This window comes from Dama dama, chromosome 13 (genome assembly GCF_033118175.1).
Source record: "Dama dama isolate Ldn47 chromosome 13, ASM3311817v1, whole genome shotgun sequence".
Taxonomy (NCBI): domain Eukaryota; kingdom Metazoa; phylum Chordata; class Mammalia; order Artiodactyla; family Cervidae; genus Dama; species Dama dama.
The window spans coordinates 39,561,443-39,583,818 of NC_083693.1; the positions used below are offsets into that span (position 1 = coordinate 39,561,443).

Sequence of the window (22,376 nt, forward strand, 5' to 3'; positions counted from 1 at the left end):
CTGAACTGAACTGAATTCTTCTTTATGAGGAAGATTCTTTTTAAAAAAAACTATAAACTCATTACTCAAATTTCTTAAGGCTGGTTCAAGTTTAGATAAGATAGAACTTCAAGCAAGATGACAAACTAGCTGATGTAACTAACTATATGATAGTTACATCATATGAGTTGGATGGAGTCAAGAGAATGGTATAAATATAAACTGAGTGGTCAGATGAGATTGTGGGCCGACAGACAAAAAAAAAAAGGCATATAAAGGAACCCACTCAACACTAGAGTGCTGTCCATTGTCTTACAGCATGGCCAAACAAACACATGCTCTTGTGAGAAAATCAAAAGCTGATGGTATCTTTCAATAAAGCAAAGTCAAGAAAAAATACATCTTTTTGTTATTTAACTAGTCAGATCAGAATTTAGAGAAAAAACAAAGAGAAATTTAAATATTATGTTGTCATCCAAGAAGTAAAAATGACTAACCTAAAAATTAACTTAAAATTTTCAGATATATTTACAAAAAATAAATACAGCCTACCAATGAGTATGTACAAGGATCCCACTTTTTTTTTTTTAATTTATTTTAGTTGTAGGCTAATGAATTTACAATATTGTAGTGGTTTTGTCATACATTGATATGAATTAGCCATGGGTTTACATGTGTTCCCCATCCTGAACCCCCCTCCCACCTTCCTCCCCATCCCATCCCTCTTGGTCATCCCAGTGCACCAGCCCTGAGCACCCTGTCTCATGCATTGAACCTGGACTGGTGATCTGTTTCATATATGATAATATACATGTTTCAATGCTATTCTCTCAGATCACCCCACCCTCACCTTCTCCCACAGAGTCCAAAAGACTGTTCTAAACATCTGTGTCTCTTTTGCTGTCTTGCATGTAGGGTTATCATTACCATCTTTCTAAATTCCATATATATGCATTAGTATACTGTATTGGTGTTTTTCTTTCTGGCTTACTTCACTCTGTGTAATAGGCTCCAGTTTCATCCACCTCATTAGAACTGATTCAAATGTATTTTTTTAATGGCTGAGTAATATTCCATTGTGTATATGTACCACTGCTTTCTTATCCATTCATCTGCTGATGGACATCTAGGTTGCTTCCATGTCCTGGCTATTATAAACAGTGCTGCGATGAACATTGGGGTACATGTGTCTCCTTCACTTCTGGTTTCCTTGGTGTGTATGCTCAGCAGTGGGATTGCTGGGTCATATGGCAGTTCTATTTCCAGTTTTTTAAGGAATCTCCACACTGTTCTCCATAGTGGCTGTACTAGTTTGCATTCCCACCAACAGTGTAAGAGGGTTCCCTTTTCTCCACACTCTCTCCAGCATTTATTGTTTGTAGATTTTTGGACAGCAGCCATTCTGACTGGCATGAGATGGTTCCTCATTGTGGTTTTGATTTGCATTTCTCTGATAATGAGTGATGTTGAGCATCTTTTCATGTGTTTGTTAGCCATCTGTATGTCTTCTTTGGAGAAATGTCTATTTAGTTCCTTGGCCCATTTTTTGATTGGGTCATTTATTTTTCTGGAATTGAACTTCAGGAGTTGCTTGTATATTTTTGGGAGTAATTCTTTGTCAGTTGCTTCATTTGCTATTATTTTCTCCCATTCTGAAGGCTGTCTTTTCACTTTGCTTATAGTTTCCTTCATTGTGCAAAAGCTTTTAAGTTTAATTAGGTCCCATTTGTTTATTTTTGCTTTTATTTCTATTACTCTGGGAGGTGGGTCATAGAGGATCCTGCTGTGGTTTATGTTAGACAGTGTTTTGCCTATGTTTTCCTCTAGGAGTTTTATAATTTCTGGTCTTACGTTTAGATCTTTAATCCATTTTGAGTTTATTTTTGTGTATGGTGTTAGAAAGTGTTCTAGTTTCATTCTTTTACAAGTGGTTGACAGTTTCCCCAGCACCGCTTGTTAAAGAGATTGTCTTTTCTCCATTGTATATTCTTGCCTCCTTTGTCAAAGATAAGGTGTCCATAGGTGTGTGGATTTATCTCTGGGCTTTCTATTTTGTTCCATTGATCTATATTTCTGTCTTTGTGACAGTATCATACTGTCTTGATGACTGTAGCTTTGTAGTAGAGCTTGAAGTCAGGCAGGTTGATTCCTCCTGTTCCATTCTTCTTTCTCAAGATTGCTTTGGCTATTTGAGGTTTTTTGTATTTCCATACAAATTTTGAAATTATTTGTTCTAGTTCTGTGAAAAATAGCGTTTGGTAGCTTGATAGGGATTGCATTGAATCTATAGATTGCTTTGGGTCGTATACTCATTTTCACTGTATTGATTCTTCCAATCCCTGAACATGGTATATTTCTCCATCTATTTGTGTCCTCTTTGATTTCTTTCATCAGTGTTTTATAGTTTTCTATATATAGGTCTTTTGTTTCTTTAGGTAGATATATTCCTAAGTATTTTATTCTTTTCATTGCAATGGTGAATGGAATTGTTTCCTTAATTTCTCTTTCTGTTTTCTCATTGTTAGTGTATAGGAATGCAAGGGATTTCTGTGTGTTAATTTCGTATCCTGCAACTTTACTATATTCATTGATTAGCTCTAGTAATTTTCTGGTAGAGTCTTTAGGGTTTTTTATGTAGCGGATCATGTCATCTGCAAACAGTGAGAGTTTTACTTCTTCTTTTCCAATCTGGATTCCTTTTATTTCTTTTTCTGCTCTGATTGCTGTGGCCAAAACTTCCAAAACTATGTTGAATAGTAGTGGTGAGAGTGGGCAACCTTGACTTGTTCCTGACTTTAGTGGAAATGCTTTCAATTTTTCACCATTGAGGATAATGTTTGCTGTGGGTTTGTCATATATAGCTTTTATTATGTTGAGGTATGCTCCTTCTATTCCTGCTTTCTGGAGAGTTTTTATCATAAATGGATGTTGAATTTTGTCCAAGGCTTTTTCTGCATCTATTGAGATAATCATATGGTTTTTATCTTTCAATTTATTAATGTGGTGTGTTACATTGATTGATTTGTGGATACCAAAGAATCCTTGCATTCCTGGGATAAAGCCCACTTGGTCATGATGTATGATCTTTTTAACATGTTGTTGGATTCTGTTTGCTAGAATTTTGTTAAGGATTTTTGCATCTATGTTCATCAGTGATATTGGCCTGTAGTTTTCTTTTTTTGTGGCATCTTTGTCTGGTTTTGGTATTAGGGTGATGGTGGCCTCATAGAATGAGTTTGAAAGTTTACCTTCTGCAATTTTCTAGAAGAGTTTGAGTAAGATAGGTGTTAGCTCTTCTCTAAATTTTTGGTAGAATTCAGCTGTGAAGCTGTCTGGTCCTGGGTTTTTGTTTGCTGGAAGATTTCTGATTACAGTTTCGATTTTCATGCTTGTGATGGGTCTGTTAAGATCTTCTATTTCTTCCTGGTTTAGTTTTGGAAAGTTATACTTTTCTAAGAATTTGTCCATTTCATCCAAGTTGTCCATTTTATTGGCATATAGTTGCTAATAGTAGTCTCTTAGGATCCTTTGTATTTCTGTGTTGTCTGTTGTGATTTCTCCACTCTCATTTCTAATTTTCTTGATTTGATTCTTCTCCCTTTGTTTCTTGATGAGTCTGGCTAATGGTTTGTCAATTTTATTTATCTTCTCAAAGAACCAGCTTTTAGCTTTGTTGATTTTTGCTATGGTCTCTTGTTTCTTTTGCATTTATTTCTGCCCTGATTTTTAAGATTTCTTTCTTTCCACTAACCCTGGGATTCTTCATTTCTTCCTTTTCTAGTTGCTTTAGGTGTAGAATTAGGTTATTTATTTGACTTTTTTCTTGCTTCTTGAGGTAAGCCTGTATTGCAATAAACCTTCCCCTAGCACTGCTTTTACAGAGTCCCACAGGTTTTGGGTTGTTGTGCTTTCATTCGTTTCTATGCATATTTTGATTTCTTTTTTGATTTCTTCTATGATTTGTTGGTTATTCAGAAGGGTGTTGTTTAGCCTCCATATCTTGGAATTTTTAATAGTTTTTTTTCCCATAATTGAGATCTAATCTTACTGCATTGTGGTCAGAAAAGATGATTGGAATGATTTCAATTTTTTTGAATTTACCAAGGCTAAATTTATGGCCCAGGATGTGAGGATCCCACTTTTAGAGCTCGAGCTCATTTGTGAAAATGTTATGACCCAATTATGACACAAATATCAAGTTTCAGGCAAAGTCAGCTCCTTTAAGGATAAATAAATAAGGGTGAATTAGGGCTTCCCTGATGGCTCAGCTGATAAAGAATCTGCCTACAATGCCATAGACCTGGGTTTGATCCCTGGGTTGGGAAGATGCACTGGAGAAGGGAAAGGCTACCCACTCCAGTATTTTGACCTGGAGAATTCCATGGACAGAGGAGCCTGGTGGGCTACAATGGAGTCACAAAGAGTCATACACAACTGAGTGACTTTCAAAAAAAAAAAGGTGGGGGAAGTGAATTAAGATTTACACAGATAATGAAATAATAGTACCAGCTGAAGCAAAATAGAAAGGTGAGGCATTTGTACCACCATTTCATGTAGAACTAAGCAGCCTTCAGTCTTTATGTAACTTCCTTGTTAATTTATTTTTGGACATCATTTCTGCACAGACTGCCAAGTAGCAAACAGTTGTGCCATCTACCAAGGTAAACACCAAGTACTAGGATTATGCACATTTTCCTGGAACTGAAAGATGAATGCTGGAACAGGTACTAATACTTAACCATGTGAGAAATTTCAAAATTCAGAATCCAAGACATATGTGTTAGTTTTCTGGCTGAACACCACCAACAATCTCTCCTTAAACCCAGAAGCTATATTAGTACATTGGACATAAAATAAATTCATTAGATTCCACAGCATTCAAGGTAAGTTGTTAGACCCAAGTTTTTAATCATGTAAATAAAATGTGCCATATAGCTCTAAGAAAGAGTATTGGACTGTGAGCTAGAAAAAACCGATCTCTTGATCCACTCTTATGACTTGATTGTGTGACCTTCAGCAAGTCACTCAAACACTCTAAGACTGTAAAATCAAAATAACACCTGCTGTAGCTATTTCATAGGCCTATTGTCAGAATCAAATCAGTAATGTCTAAAAGTGCTTTGAATATGGAAACACGCTATACAAGTGAAACTGAAATTAGTTACTTCACAAAGGTCATATTTACATCTCATGTATGACTACACGGAATAAAATACTTAAGAAAAGTTATAGCCAGAAAAAATTAAATAATTTTCAGAAATAATAAACAACTTTAGAAGAGTTCACTAACCAAGTAGAGACTCAGTGTCAATGCCACTTGACTTGGGCTAATCTATCTTAGAAAGAAAAAGTATAATATTGGCATATGCTAAAATTGACTTCCAAGTTTGATTCCCACTTTATAGCAATCAAAGTTCAATCTGAAACCCACGAAAAATAGCAAAAGCAAATTCAAAATAAAATAAAACTATTAGAGTGTTCAAAAAAAACATGAACTAATAAGCACATGAGCTTAAATCCCTTTAGCGATCCAGAGCCAGATAACCATACAAAAACATGCCAACGTCCTATGGAACTCCTACTATATTTTTATAGGTCAAGAATTTAGGGAAGACTGATTCTTTTATTAGCTGGTGCCATAAATGTAATTTCACTAAGCATTAACAGATTCTTAATATTAAGTAAGAGACACTTAGCTAATATTCAACTTTGCAAAAGTTTTGTTTAATATTTATATGATATTAGCACCCTTAAAAACCAATAAATATTGTACTTCAAAAGTGTAAAGTATAATCTAAGTCCAATAAAAAAGCAAAATCTATTAGGTTTTTCCAAAGAGGACTATTAACTAGATAATTCATGTGCTGAAATGGACTACAGATTATATCTGTATATAAATGGACAAAATGTTCTCCATAGAGAATAATTAATATTTGTCATGTATGGTACTATTATTGTGAAAAATTATGATTTTTTTTGCTTTAGTAAAACACTGAAAATTTTAATCATTTTACTTACTGAAACAAACTAAAGCACCATGAATGAAGGAAACATGTAAACAAATGATCAGAATAAGCAAGAGTAGTTTAAAACAGGACCTTCATTACTGAACCCATGCATTGGCTAGTCTTTTCCAATAAAGACTTTTTGGGAGAGACAGCCAAAGAATGCTGCTTGGTTCACCAGAACACTTAGGCAAAATTCTGTGATTAAAAATTTTTTCCCAAATATTGCCTTTCTCTGTGTGAGAAAAATTATTATCTCAATTCTTTGCTCACCCTATTCTGCTTTCCTCAAAAAAAAAAAAAAATCAGGAAGGAAATCTAAAAATGTTCTTGAAAGACAAGGTATATATATTTTTAAAATGATCAGGGAAGAAAAGTAAAACTATAAGCAGGAAATATATATATTTTTTGTAGTCTATATTGTTATAAACCTTGGTATAAATATATATATATTTGTATATACAAAGATTTATTTATATATAAAGTCAGTATAGGTCAGTTCTTCCTTTCTTTTAAGTAATAATTTCAGTAAATATAAAAATATATTTAAAACTCATAAAAAACAAATTATATTAATGGACCTCCCAACTGTAGACATTTTTCACATGTTTTGGTAAAACTGAAAGTTCAGGGACAACTGGAAAGACTCATCCTCTTAAATCACCACTCAATTAAACCACAGTTCTAAATGGACAGTATTCATGCTGGCATCTTACCTTCCCAGGCTTCAGGTCTCAACAACCTTCTAATGCAGAGAAAATCTCATGCCCCAACTTGGAATAAGACAAAGAGAAGCCAGCATCAGCTCACTTCCTGACAAAAGAAGTTAAGTATTAGAGCTGAACAAAAGTCACAGTTTCCAGTTTGCATGGTATTCCTATGTTGAAAATGAAATCTTATTGATGAGAAATTGGGATATTTTTCAGTGGCCTGTCAAAGGAAGTAGTGGATGAAAAAGACACTATCTAAAAGGATAACCAAAATTCAGAAGCAAATACACAATCAGATATAATTTCATAATGCAACAAATAAGAAGAAAGTGAAGGTGCTTTAAAGGAGGATATTCGTTGTCTTTTATGGGCACTCTGCTTCCTAGAACACCTGAGTCAGTTCTGAAGAATAGTTTCTACTCTTGGACAAGTGACACAAAGGAGTAAGACAAAGGCTGGTGGAAGACATGGAGACCTAAGACAGCAGGTATGTTTGCACTGCTTCAAAACCATATTCTGCCATGTTTGACAAGCGGCTGATCTGGAAAAATGTGAGGTTTCAAGATTTATCCTTTTAAGTTTTTGTTCTAAGCAGGGTGAGGTCAAGAAAGATATATCAGTTGTTCCTGCTGAGAATACTAATGAAAAATAAGGTTACTAAAATGAAAAGTGTCAACAAAATGCATAGCTAAATAAAGCAGTTGTTTCAAGTTTTGCAACTGTTCTATCATCAGCTTCAAGGCTGTGATTTCCTTTCTGTAAAGGTGTTCTAAAGATCAATCTAAATCCTGATGTTTAATAAAGCATGTGGTACACTGCCAAAAGTCAAAGTAAAGAGGACTCTGTTCGATTAATATCACAGTAGCATTTTGAACTTTCTTTCTTTGAAGTATAACCCTCTATTAAATTTACAGATGAAAAACCAGAAGTCTTACCTAAAAAGAGTGCCAAGAACTGGTCTATCATAACTACTGACCTTAAGAAAACTAAAATTTTATGTGATTAATAAAACAACTCGTAAAACCAGAAAATTCCTTTTGGAAATTGAGTTTAGTAAAACATACACTGAGGCCTGGCAAAACTGTGGACAGGCACAAATGCTATATACAGTTAAAAGAGGTAACGTGTGCAATGCAGAAGGACAATAAATGTTGATTTCCTTACATTTTCTCAATTCTTATTCTCAACATCAATTATTTTACTTTCATAAAACAAGCCTTTCATATAGCAAGACCTTCATGTATTGCATTTGTAGTCCTAAATTGCCTCTCTTAAATAGAATTCAGTCTTTATCATCTTGAAAAATGATGATTTTTACCTATCCAACACTGGAATTGCTATAGATAGGGGACAAAGCTTGGCTTCAGAGACTTCCTCAACAATTCAGTGTTTAAGACATCATGTTTTCAATGCAGGGGGTGTGGGTTCAAACCCTTGTTGGGGAACTCATATCCTACATAGTCAAAAATTTAAAAAAGAAAAAAAAGAAAAAAAAAAAAAAGCTTGGCTTTAGCCAGGCAGCGGGGTCTCAGGTTCTTTGGTCTGAGCCTGTGGCTCTGTGGGCAGATAATTCTTAGGAATGCCCTTCTGGGAGAATTCTGGTCATCAGGCTCAGGGAGCCAGAGCTTACTGAGTCACTCTGGGAAACTACACCAACAGGTACCTTTTGCCTGATATTTAAAATTCCACCTCCACACTGTGCAATGGTTGGTTCCAAAGTGATCACAAGAAGCCCGGAGGAAAGTGAAGCCGCAAGGAGACGCCTCATTCAGCTAGTGATGCAAACACAGGTGAAGACAAATCTTTTCCCCCTATCTTTGCTCCACGAACCTAGAAAGTTCTAGTTGGAAGGCTGAAAGGTTAGGGGCTGGCTAACCTTGTGCCTAAGTTGGCCAAGAAGACAAGGGCAGTAAAGGACTTCCCCTGGGTTGTTCTCAGTGAAAGACTTTGAAATAGACAAGAAAGGTTATTAGGCGTCCTAACAACCCTCTGGGTTGTCTGATACTATGGGCTCCTGTGTTTTTCATTGTCTTTGAGCTATTTTACAACTCTGTAAAGTTAGAAAATCTATTATAATGTAAATTAATTTTGTCCAGTATAATACAAGAGATTTCCCTGTGGATACTGATTAGTATTTATAAATTCACTTCAACATTATAGACTGATCACCTATACTTACATGTGTGTGTTGGTTTTCCTTTGTTTGTTTTTGGCCCCACGGTGAGGGCCCTCAGCAGTGAAAACCTGAAGACCTAACCACTGGAAGGCCAGGAAATTCCCATGTGTGTGTTGTTTGCACTTGTCTTTGAGTCAGTTGTAACATTTTATTGGTTCCCTTGTTAATGAATGAGTCAAATACGTCTTTGACACATGTTCATATTATATTTGTAATTTTATAAATTTTGTAAATCATATTATATTATGATTTTCATGATTTTCTCTTTAAATTCTTTTTTTTTTTTTTTACCAGTTTGAAGGTCGCCCACTGAGATGGATTCATCTGACAAAGCTAGTAAATGGAGCTGCCAGTGAAGGGCACCTCCTGAGAAGCTTAAACCCCGGCACGTTTTTCTTGCTCCCAGAGGTGAATCTCAAGCAGCAATAGAATTTAAAATTTGCTGGCTCTCTGTTTCTCTAGTTTTCTTCCCTATCCACTAATTTCATGTTTTAGTTTTTGTTGTTGTTGGTTTTCTTACTACTGATAAGTTATTTTCCCATTAGTAAGAGCAATAATAAGGAGTTTGGTTTTATAGTTTGACAATCTGATGATCTCTGTAAATGGATGACAGAGATCTGTTTATTTAGATGACAGAGAAAATGGTTTATTAGACTCTTATTAAAAATTTCTCTATTTTAGCTCAAATAAATAAAAAATTACATACCCACTGGGGAGGAGAGTACCTCTTTGACATTTGGACAGTGAAATTTTAAGTTTCTGTGTTTACTTGATCTGTGCCAAAGGTATAGATCTGAAGCTATAACCTCTCTCTGTGCCTATGTGTCAAACTCGGAAAGGCCTTTACCTTTCACTCTATGTGAAATTTCTTCCTTTCTCCAGAGGATACGAAAAAGTGATGGTACAAGGTTTCTTAAATTAAACAAGTTCTGATCTGATTGACTTAACAGAGATAAATAAGCTCTTATATAAATTCAACATTCCTAAAATTCTCAGAATAGGAAATTGAACTTCTAATGCTTTATTTTTTAAAATTTTATTGAAATATAGTTTGTTTACAATGTTGTACTAATTTCTGCTATATAGCGAAGTGACTCAGTTATATATGTTCTTTTTCATACTCTCCATCATGGTTTATCACAGGTTACTGAATATAATTCTCTGTGCTCTACAGTAGGACTTTGTTTTCTGAACTTCTAATGCTTTAAATGTACTAAACTTAAATAAAATTCTTCTAGCTAAAACTAGGAAATATTCTAAGAATCCAAGTTCACATTAATAAAACTAAATCTTTGGTAAACAATACTAGCTTAATAAAACATCTGTATCTTTGAATTATCAGTATTAGGTATTACAGAAGCATACATTTTATTCCACTTTGGTTTGTTTTTCCTAAAATTATACAGGTTTACTAATCAAGTTAAGCTAATATTACTCCTACAAATTATTAAAAACTATCAAAAATGAACACTGTATTCAGTTAAATTCAATTCTGACTAACATTTATTTCAACCATAATTATGTTTTATAGTATTTGTTTTTAGCAGATAATTTCCAAGGTAATGTAAAAGCTTAAACTTATATTAAATTGAATTAATGGATATTATTAGACATAGATAAATTTTAAGTAAGATAGAATGTGTGTGTTAGTTCTCAGTCATGTCTGACTCTTTGTGCCCCTGCAGACTGTAACCCGTCAGGCTCCTCTGTCCATGGGATTCTCCAGGCAAGAATACTGGAGTGGGTTGCCATTTCCTTTTCCAGGGGATCTTCCTGACCCAGGGATGGAACATGGGTCTCCTGCATTGCAGGCAGATTGTTCACTGAGTCACCAAGGAAGCCCAAGACAAAATACTGAAATATTAATCACTAAGTATAATATTAAATTTATATAATTTTGCTTAAGGTTACAGCTTTGGTCATGTTAATGAACATACTCATTTCTTCCACATTAGAAAGTCATGTAAGAAATGTGTGTGGTAGTAGAAAGTTGTAACATGTGAATTCATGACTCTGCACACCTACTAAACTGCTTGTGGATGCCATACAGTTCTAAATTATCCACTACCCTAGTTTCTCTGTAAAGTACAAGTTAGTTATAGTTACTTGGTTGAAAATTATAATTGATATGAGTTATGAGACTATACTTGGAACAACTGTGACAGAGAAATACAACTCTGTGTGTACTTTTGTTTCCCAAGGGTAGATATGTCTGGAAGCAGTAGTTTGCAGTAGTTCTCAAGATTTTCAGTCTCCAACCCAAAGGACTCTAGGACTTAGGACTCCAGAGAGCTTTTGTTTATATGGGTGCAGAACTATTGGCATTAATATATTAGAAAGTAAAATATAAATTTACAAAATACTTATTAATTGGTTCATTTGAAAATAATAATAATAATGAACACAAAGTGCATTAAAAATTACATCTCAGTATTATAAAAATGGCTTGAATGGGTAAAACTCCTAAAAGAGAACTAGATCAGTTTGTCCTAGAATATGAGAAAGTATAATGAAGAACGGAGCTTAGAAAATACATTTTGTCCTTTTGACTAAAGAGGTAATTGTATATTACTTCTCAGGCACCTGTCTTAACCAAGTGCTCAGATCTCCTCTGATAACTTTTTTGATTTTGCCTTCCCAAAATTGGAACCTAAATACTGGAAAAACAAAATAAAAGATCATGATATCCATTATATCCAAAACTATATTTGAGATTTCCCAGAGGACCCCAGAAAATCACAATTTTTCTTTGTCTTCTATCTTTTAAAAACAGAGATGATAGAAATAATTATTACAGTAAAATAATGAACAAAAATCTATGAAATTTCCTGGAGATCTGTCAATGCCTTTACTGCACATACTGTTTTCTTTTTTTTTTCCTTTTGACTGTACCATGCAGCATAAGGGATCTTAGTTCTCAAACCCATGCTTCCTTCAGTGGAAGCACAGAGTCCTAACCACTGGACTGCCAGGAAGTTCCCAGTTCATACAGAGCAAATGCCAATCAAAACTCTTATGAAATAGTTATACACTATACTTCAACAGAAAATTTTACCCTAATTCACCCTGATATTATTAACTAGAGAAATCAATTACCCATAGTCATTAGGTAATTGTCATCTATATAGTTTTGTTTTAATGTGATGCTTCGCAGAAAGCACTGCTACAGAACTGTATTTCTGCATTTTTTTTTCTATCTACCACCCTATTTTTAACAACTAAGTATGTAAAAGTAAAGAAAAATGTAATTTCTTTCAGAAACACACAACATGCCAAGGGTTAATTTCTGCCACTTGTACACAGTAGTACAACAAGAAAATGATTTAAAAAATAATACAAAAAGGAATACCAAGCAATAAAGCAACTGCAATTTCCTTTATCTTACAAAGAACTAAATGATAAATTAGTAAAATCCATTTGGATTAGGTCTAACAAATTTAGTGGCAGCTTTGATGAGCTATGGGTGAAAGTCTTCCTAATAGCTAGGCAATTAGTACCATGAGATTCAGCTTCTCTTTCAATTCTCTTTCTGCAGTAAAAGTTAAAATGCCAATATCTTTGAGAAAAGTAATAAGTTAAGCTACACTATCATTTAAATCTCTATGTGTGGGGGAATTTTCAGAAAGAATTTTTAAAACAGAACAGTGGAAAGAATGCATAGTATAAAGAAAATAATCACGGCACAAAAAGAGGTAAAAAGATAAAATTTTGCTACTTCAGACTTGGCCCCTGATAACAACTACCTTTTTTTCCGACAGAAATTAGAATATGTATTCCTAAGAGAAGTCTTGGGTATACAAAGGTAAGAAGGTGTATATAATAGTAGAAAGGGCTAGTGGCCTGAAAGAAGTTACTCAAACTTGGGGCCTCACACCCATCTAAAAAGGGACTTTGGAAAGATCCAATGAGATCATGCATGTATTTTAAAGCATTTGGCATATCAAGGCACTCAATAATGTTTGTTTTTGTTGTTCAGTTGCTAAGTCATATCTGACTCTTTGCAACCACATGGACTGTAACACACCAGGCTTCCCTGTCATTCACTATTTCTGGAAGTTTGCTCAAACTTGGGTCCATTGTGTCAATGATGCCATCCAACCATCGAGGATGAGATTGTCTTCTCCTGCCCTCAGTCTTTCCCAGTATCAGAGTCTTTTTCAATGAGTTGCAATCCAATGATCCAACAAACTCAAATACAAGCTGTGACTTGACCGCTTATTATTTTCCTACTTTAAAGAATGGTGTTATCAGAGAAAGTCTGAGAAGGAAATGAATAAATGGAAAACACTAAACGCACTAAATGAAAGCCTGGTATGTGGATTTCTGGAATTTATTTGCAAAACTGGAACAAATTATATAGAGAATCTGAATAACTACAAAATATACTATATACATATGAATCTATGAAGATGTATAATAGTTACTCAATTTTCTGAAATTTCTTCAAGAAGTCTGAGATAGTTACATATACATTGTCTCTAAAAGTGAGTAAAAAGCTGAATAACAAGACTGAAAATCTAAACCTTGAGCTATATTTTCTTCCTATTGTATTAACATTCTCAGTTGTTCAAAAACAATAGTATCCTTTTATTTCAGGCTATAAATTACAGTAAATTCTTATAATGTCAATGTTAAGTCCACAATAGAAATGCTGACACCTGAATAATAGTGGAACAGCTCAGCATAGCTATAGTTAGGCACTAATAGCATTAGCCTATGCTTATATCAGCAAAACTCTTTATATTATTCTTTTCTTATCTCCAAACTGAATGGATTTTGACACATACACACACCCCATTTTCTATAGTAGTAGTTGGGCTAACTTTCTCTATGCATATAAAATACAATTATATGTACCCACAGACATATCTTACTTCTGTATTTCCAAGTAATTTATTATGTGGGAAATACAATTTTCTGTTTTAATTAAGTTTATCTGAATATGTAGGTTTATAGTGAGAACATACAAATAATTTTATCTCGGGGCCATTTTATAAGTATTATTTGTAAAGATCAATATAGTTGAAATTTAAATCTGGTTTAAAAGGTTACACTGTATTGAAGAGGTAATATTGCCTGTTCAAATCATGATTATATAGAATCAGATTTGTAAAATAATGACCAAAAAAAAGTGAACAACAATGATCATAGTTCACCCAACTATGATACATTTCACTTCTGGGTATTATATTAATAGCTTAGATAAGAAATCAATAAAGCTGAATATAAATATATTTTGGGCTTCCCAGGTGGCTCAGTGGTAAAGAATTGCCTGCCAGTGCAGGAGATGCAGGTTCACTTCCTGGGTCGGAAAGATCACCTGGAGGAGGAAATGGCAAACCACGCCAGTATTCTTACCAGGATAATCCCATGGACAGAGGAGCCTGGAGGGCTGCAGGCCATGGGGGTCGCAAAGAGTTGGACACAACTGAGCAACTGAGCATGCACACAAATGCATTTTAATATTTAGACTTTTGAGGATTTCCTGTGGTCCAGCGGTTAAGACTTTACAGTCGAGCAGTTAAAACTCTGCGTGCTCACTGTAGAGGGTATGGGTTCAATCCCTGGTCAGGGAACTAAGATCCTGCATGCCACGCAGCATGGCCAAAAAAAAATTTTTTTTTAGACTTTTGCATATCAAAGTAAATTTACTAAATTATTCTTTCTTCTTTTTCTTTCTTCCTTTCTTCTTATTTTTCCTGTCTCCTCTATATGCTCATTCTCAATGAGCTCAATTCTCAAACTATCTCCTATTAAACAGTTAAAGAATTTTAATTATTTCCTAACAAATAAAACAACAAAGAGCTCAGTTGAAATAAAACCACATATGATAATTTAGGCATCTTTCTTAGCATTAATAGTAGTTTATAAGTCTGACATCTACTATATTTTAGACTTTCAGAATTATTTCATTGATAGGTCAGTTAGTTTACAATTTTTCCTGAAAAATACTTGTGAGTACAAGTATCTAAAATATAATGTTCTATCGACTATTTCTACTATTTTTCACCTGATAATCTTATAACCTATTCAAAATACATCTGTGAGAAGGAACTTTCCTTCAAAAGAGTCCACAGTCTAGAATTGGACAATATGAACCAACTGTTCAGGAGTAAAACAAATTAGTTTCAGAACAATCATAAACTAAAGAGAATGCATCTCAAGGATTTTTTTACCCAGCACATAAGAAACTGTCAGCTTTCCCAAATTACCTAGACTCCAGAGAATAGTTTAAGAGGGAAAGCATGGAATAGTGGAGGTGTACTGAAAAATGTCAGGTAGACTCAAAATAAATATAATAGTTTTCTCTGGTGACTTTTCCTTTTAAACTGATGTTAATTTGTAGAATCAAATACAGCAAATCAATAGAAAGTATGAGGAAGAGTATACCCAGTATGAAAATCTAGGGTTATTTCCAAACACTATGGCAGTGTTTCAAGGTTGTCTCTGGCATCATTTCACCTCATTTTTCAGCTTTGTTGCCACACGGCACCCACTCCCAAAGTCTTGAGTTTTAAAAGGTAGTTAGGACATCCTAGTGCTGTGATATCCAGAAAAGATCTCACGTTCCAGACCACTCTCTGCCGCCTCCACCTGTCAGAGACATTTTGCTCAGTTCTGATAAACTGATTCCAAATACTAAGTAATACTAATGACCAAAGTGTAATCCTTGGAGGATCATTTGCATATAACAGAGAGCCTCACAATACACAGAAAATAATCAAGTTATACTAGTCAAGACCTTTATACACTTAGCTAGACTTGGGTAATAATAACTGGCTACATTTATTCCCACTAAAGGCAAGTTGAGCAATTAATCATCTAAAGAATTTAGACACTCTCAAGGAAAATTTTCTGGATAAGTAAGGCTCCTCTCAGTTTATATCATTTTTAGAAAAGAAGGACTATTTCATTTTCTAGTTTGAGAAATATACATCCTTTGATCCTTACCAATGTTATACATGTTATGCTTCATTATTTAATTATGTGTAATTTGGATATGACTTAGCAACTGAACAACAATTTAGACCATAATGCTTCTTTTCCCTAATAAGACTACAAAACAGGCAGAAACACCTAAATATCCCCTGTCCTCCATTATCCTTTTATCCTTTCTCTCCTCCAATTACAAGAAACCTTAGTCAGGCACATGGCTACATGAAATAAACACTGCGCTTCCAAATTCCACATTCACTGAGGAAAAGGCATGGGACTAGGTCCCAACTAAGAGAGTGTAGGAAAGTGATAGGTGCAATTTCCAACTTCAAGAAAATATCCTTAAAAGGAGTAGAAGTGTCTCCTTTTCTTCCTTCCTACTTTTTGAAAAGATGTGATCTACAGATTATAAAATATCTGTGAGAAATGTCAAAAGAAGCTGCGATTGGTCAGATATCACAAAATAAGAGCCTGGGGGACTAAGAAGGAAGCAGATCTCTTTGTGCACCATATGCTTCCTGGAAGATGAAAGGCTCATTCTGACTTGTTTGCAGTGGCCTGTGAAGGAACCAGGAATACAGGAAGGAACATAGGAGACACATCAGCAGAAATGTGCAAGTGTGCCAGAGCATGGAGGAAATACTGAATCTGGGAGCCTGACTTCTGGAAGGCATCTAGCAAACAAACTTCAGCTGATCATGACATGATTACAGAGGCAATGGCAAAAGGGCAAGCAAGGAGCACTGAATATACTCAACTATAGAACACAGACTAAAACAGATGAGGAAAATGATGACAAAACACAGGGAAAATGTCTTAACTCAGATAAAGTAGACATCGTGCCATTTACAAAAATTCGGAAGAGAGTAACAAAGATAGGAGTGGAGTGAGGACTGCAATCTAAAGCATACATTGGCTGGCAGTCATAGCAGGTATTTAACAATATAATATCAAATAGTTGAGGAATATATGCACATAGAGATTTTTTTTAACTGTGAAAACAGTTCAGTTCCATTCAGTTCAGTCGCTCAGTCATGTCTGACTCTTTACAACCCCATGAATCGCAGCATGCCAGGCCTCCCTGTCCATCACTGACTCCCGGAGTTTACCCAAACTCATGTCCGTTGAGTCAGTGATGCCATCCAGCCATCTCATCCTCTGTCATCCCCTTCTCCTCCTGCCCCCAATCTTTCCCAACATCAGGGTCTTTTCAAAGGAGTCAGCTCTTCGCATCAGGTGTCCAAAGTATTGGGGTTTCAGCTTCAACATCAGTCCTTCCAATGAACACCCAGGACTGATCTCCTCTAGGATGAACTGGTTTGATCTCCTTGCAGTTCAAGTGACTCTCAAGAGTCTTCTCCAACACCAAAAGCATCAATTCTTCAACGCTCAGCTTTCTTTATATTCCAACTCTCACATCCATACATGACTAATGGAAAAACCATAGCTTTAACAAGATGGACCTTTGTCAGCAAAGTAATGTCTTTCCTTTTTAATACGCTGCCTAGGTTGGTCATAGCTTTTCTTCCAAGGAGCAAGCATCTTTTAATTTCATGGCTGCAGTCACTATCTGCAGTGATTTTGGAGCCCAAAGAAATAAATTCTCTCACTGTTTTCACTGTTTCCCCATCTATTTGCCGTGAAGTGATGGGACTGGATGCCATGATCTTATTTTTCTGAATATTGAGTTTTAAGCCAACTTTTTCACTATCCTCTTTCACTTTCATCAAGAGGCTCTTTAGTTCCTCTTCACTTTCTGCCATAAGGGTGGTGTTATCTGCATATCTGAAGTTATTGATATTTCTCCTGGCAATCTTGATTTCAGCTTGTGCTTCATCCAGCCCAGCATTTCTCATGATATACTCTGCATATAAGTTAAATAAGCAGGGTCACAATATACAGCCATGATGTACTACTTTCCCAATTTGGAACTAGTTTGTTGTTCCATGTCCAGTTCTAGCTGTTGCTTCTTGACCTGCATACAGGTTTCTCAGGAGGCAGGTAAGGTGGTCTGCTATTCCCATCTCTTTAAGAATTTTCCAGTTTGTCATGATCCACATGGTCAAAGGCTTTGGTGTAGTCAATAAAGCAGAAGTAGATGTTTTTCTGGAATTCCCTTGCTTTTTCTATGCTCCAATGGATATTGGCAATTTGATCTCTGGTTCCTCTGCCTTTTCTAAATCTAGCTTGAACATCTGGAATTTCACAGTTCACATACTGTTGAAGCCTGGCTTGGAGAATTTTGAGCATTACTTTGCTAGCGTGTGGGATGAGTGCAATTGTGTGGTCGTTTGAACATTCTTTGGCATTGCTCAGACTCATATCCATCCAAAGGACTCTCAAGAGTCACCTCCTGCACCACAATTTGAAAGCATCAATTCTTTGGCACTCAGCATTCTTTATGGTCCAACACCCATACACGACTGCTGGAAAAACCATAACTTTGACTATACGGACCTCAGTCAACAAAATGATGCCTCTACTTTTGTCTAGGATTGTCATAGCTTTTCTTGCAAGGAGCAAGCATCTTTTAATTTCACAGCTGCAGTCACCATTCGCAGTGATTTTGGAGCCCAAGAAAACGAAATCTGTCATTGTTTCCACTTTTCCCCAACCTATTTGCCATGAAGTGATTGGACCAGATGACATGATCTTAGGTTTTTGAATGCTGAGTTTTAAGCCAGGTTTTCACTCTCTTCTTTTACCCTCATCAAGAGGCTCTTTGGTTTCTCTTCACTTTCTGCCATTACAGTGGTATCATCTGCATATATAATATTGTTTATCTTCCATTAGTTTTCCCATATATTTACTTTTCCATAGTTTGCCATCCTTAAAGTCTAAAATCTCTCCTTGTCCTGTCACTTCTCTACAAATTTATTGTTTTTTGCTCAGATGTTATAGAAACCCCAAGTTTAAACCAACCCTTTGAGTAACCCTTGAGTTACTCACCACCAAATGGTCTCATGTATTTATTCAGAAAACATGCATTTGTAAACTTCTGTTTTTCTCTTTTTAATTTTTGTCAGTCTAATTTGCAAGGCCCCAACCAATAAACCTAAGATGGATAGAGGAAAGATTTTTCTCCTCCCTTACTAGGACATGTATGTTACAGTAACAGCACTCAGTGTAAAGAAAATCAACTGGAGTCTGACCCTGAGATGACTTAGACACTCAAATAAGCAGACAAGAATTTTAAATCCCAAGGTTTAATGCTCAAGGACATAAAAGAAAATATAATCAATGAGGAAATAAGATAGCTCAGCAGAAAAATAGGAAATATGAAAAAAATATTAGAACTCATAAAGTAATATATGAAATAAAAAATTGATTAGATGACCTTAACAGCAGATTGTAAATAATAGGAGGGTCAGTGAACTTAAACACAGATCATTACAAACTATCTGTTTAAAATACAGAAATATTTTTTTTAAAAAAGAAAGAAAAATCCAATGATTTATGGAACAGTATTAAAAGGTCAACATACTTGTAATTGGAAACCCAAAAGGAGAAAAATTAGAGAATGAGGCAGGAAAGAATATTTAAAGAAATGATGCCCTCAAATTTCCCAACTTTAGTGAAAGATAAATTTGCATACTGAAACTGCATACACCAAGAAAACTTAGGCACATCATAGTTAAATGGCTGGAGGGAAAAAAGAGAAAATCTTGAAAGTAATCAGAGAGAACAACATAGTACATATGGGAATATAGTAATATGAATGATAGCTGACTTTGTACCAGAACTCATAGAGACCAGGAGACAGTAGAAGGAAATATTTAAAGTGTGGGGAAAAAAAAAACTGAACACAGAGCTCTGTATTTTGCAGAAATACCCTTTAAATATGAAGGCAATAATAGCAGCACTACTCATAATAGCCCAAAAGTAGGAAAATTCTCAAAGGTTCATTAACCAGTAAGTGGAGAAATAAAATGTATATCTACACAATACAACATCATTTGGTGATAAAAATAAAGTACTGAGACATGCTACAAAATAGATAACTCTACAACATAAAATAACTTAGGCTAAGTCAAACAAGTCATTCACAAAATAACCCTTATTGTCTCATTCCATTTGTATTAAATATCCAAAATAGGATAATGATACTGAAAGTAGACTAATTATGTAATGGAGAATAGGGATTAATTACAAATGTTTGTGATGTACTTCTAAGTGTGAAAGTGAACGTGTTAGTCACTCAGTTTGTGTCCGACTCTTTGGACCCCATGGACTGTAGCCCGCCAGGCTCCTCTGTCCATGGAATTCTCCAGGCAAGAATACTGGAGTGGGTTGCCATTCCCTTCTCCAGGGAATCTTCCTGACACAAGGATCGAACCCTGGTCTCCCACATTGCAGGCAGGTTCACAGATTCTTTACTATCTGAGCCACCAGGGAAGCTTTTAGGAGAGGATGAAAATGTCCTAAAATTAGATTACAGTGATAGTTGATTGCATAACACTGTGAACATACAAAAAAACATTGGATTATTTATTTAAATGGGCAAATTATATGATATGCTAATTATATCTCAATGAAGCTGTTAAGAAAAAGACTGAAGGCAATATAAAGACATTTTTAGATACAAGAAAAAAAAAGATAACTCATGGTCAGCAGCCTGTTTTGTAAGAAAAATAAAAAGGAAGGTCTCCAGACTCAGGGGAAATAACTAGATGGAGACAAATCTATAGAAAGGAATGATAAGCACTGGAAACACTTAAAAAACAGTGTCACTTAAATCTCCATTTAGAAAAATACACATGACTATTAAAACAAAAATACTGTATTGTGGAGCTTACAGACTTATGTAGATGCATTTGTTAGGATAATGATGGCATGAAGAATAGGGAAACAAGTGGAACAATATGGTTGGCAAGATTTCTGCATCTTATATGAAGTGAAAATTAGTCATGATTATACTAACTGTGAAGTTAAACCTGTATATATCCTTGGAGCAAAAACTACAAATATAATACAGAGGTAGTTAAGAGGCTTATAAATTAAAATGAAATTCTACCTTCATGTTTAGTCACTTTAAACAGTACTAGCCACAAGACTCATATTGTTGGTAGTCATGGGCTAAAGGACACAAAGGGAAAAAAAAATACAAGATATGTAATACTTGCAACACACCTCAACTATATTTAGACTGTGTATTAAGTACAAGTAAGTAATACACTTACTGTGTATTAAGTAAGATGCTCTACACTACTGATAAATGAATGAAACAAGGTTATTTAACAAAAGCTAAATTATAAAGTCTATGAATCAGAGATGAACAAAGCCAAGGTCCTTTAAAAAATGGAGAATGGCTGTATATATATTAACATATCTAAAGAAAAAGCCTCTCAATCTGAGGAGCTGTTGGTCAGCAAGAGAAACCCAGGAAAAAAGAGCACAAGAGGCAAACTTTAGCAGTACTCATCTAAGCACTAATAGAGAAGTTATGGGCCAGACTTCAAGCATTACAGTCCTAGGTAAGATTATTCCTCTTATGGAAATGAATGCAACAGGCTAGTGACAAATCCAATTTATATAATTTTGTTCCCACTCTATATTCCCTAAACAATGTTCTAATTATAAACTTGACTTCCCATTTATAACAGTCAACACAGAGAAAATACCTGACTCACATTAACTCAAGTCTGTGTTTACCACTCAAAAATTAATAAACTGGAATGGTTATTTTAGTTATTAGTCTCTACAGGTCCAGTTAGTGTTCATGAGAGATAAGAACCCCCTCCCCCCGCGATGCTATGCATGGGGCTTCTCCGTTGGCTCAGAAGGTAAAGAATCTGCCTGCAGTGCTGGGACTGGGTTCAATCTCTGGGTTGGGAAGTTCCCCTGGAGAAGGAAATGGCTATCCACTCCAGTATTCTTGTCTGGGAAATCCATAGACAGAGGAGCTTGGCGGGCTCCAGCCCATAGTGTCACAAAGAGTCAGACACGACAGAATGACTCATACACACATACCACACTAGGCATAATTAGGTTTGAAAGCATGGAGACCAAGAGAAGATCTCCAGGTTGCGATAATACGGTTATATGGTTACACAGTATTTCATAAGGCTACTTATTTTATGGCCTACGTGTACAAACTTTACTGGGTAGTTCATTTTCTTTTTAATTACAAGAGTTTGAAATTTAAATCTTCATATTATTAAAAAACTTCATTTGGCTTTTTAACTGATGTGCTTGATTACATAAGACAGTGGAATAAAGAGATACTGCTGACAAAAGAAAACATTAGTGAAAGGTCAGGAAATCAGATATAGTCCTTGACATAAGCTACCCCTTACACGTAACAGAAAAGAGATTCACTCACAAAACTGGAAAATAGTGCCCAATTCTTGTTTATAATAATTTATTTTTACAGCAACTAGTGAATTATTTATCTATATAATGATAGTATTAGATCTCAATATTACATTTGTTATTACTACATCTGCTTGTACTGTCTTGGTAGAAATCAGGTAAAATGGTTATATCAGAATGAAGAATGAACAAGTCCTAGATCAAACCTCAAATATTCCCAGTGAAATGTGTTATAAGAATTGCATCATAAAGATCTAT

The 22,376-nt window shown here is 35.1% G+C and overlaps 2 protein-coding genes across 5 annotated transcripts in view; both read right to left on the reverse strand.

The window, feature by feature from the left end:
* NRG4 (neuregulin 4) overlaps positions 1–22,376 on the reverse strand; it is a 109,692-nt gene that overhangs the window by 34,758 nt on the left and 52,558 nt on the right. The window contains exon 4 of one of the 4 annotated variants that reach the window (XR_009695431.1): positions 6,701–6,797. The exons of the other annotated variants lie outside the window; for them this stretch is intronic. The gene's annotated coding sequence lies outside the window, so the exon portion shown is untranslated. The remainder of the gene's footprint in view (positions 1–6,700; positions 6,798–22,376) is intronic. 4 annotated transcript variants of the gene reach the window in all.
* The window catches only part of LOC133068007 (pro-neuregulin-4, membrane-bound isoform-like), a 44,880-nt gene that overhangs the window by 6,242 nt on the left and 16,262 nt on the right, over positions 1–22,376 (reverse strand). The gene's annotated exons all lie outside the window — the stretch shown is intronic.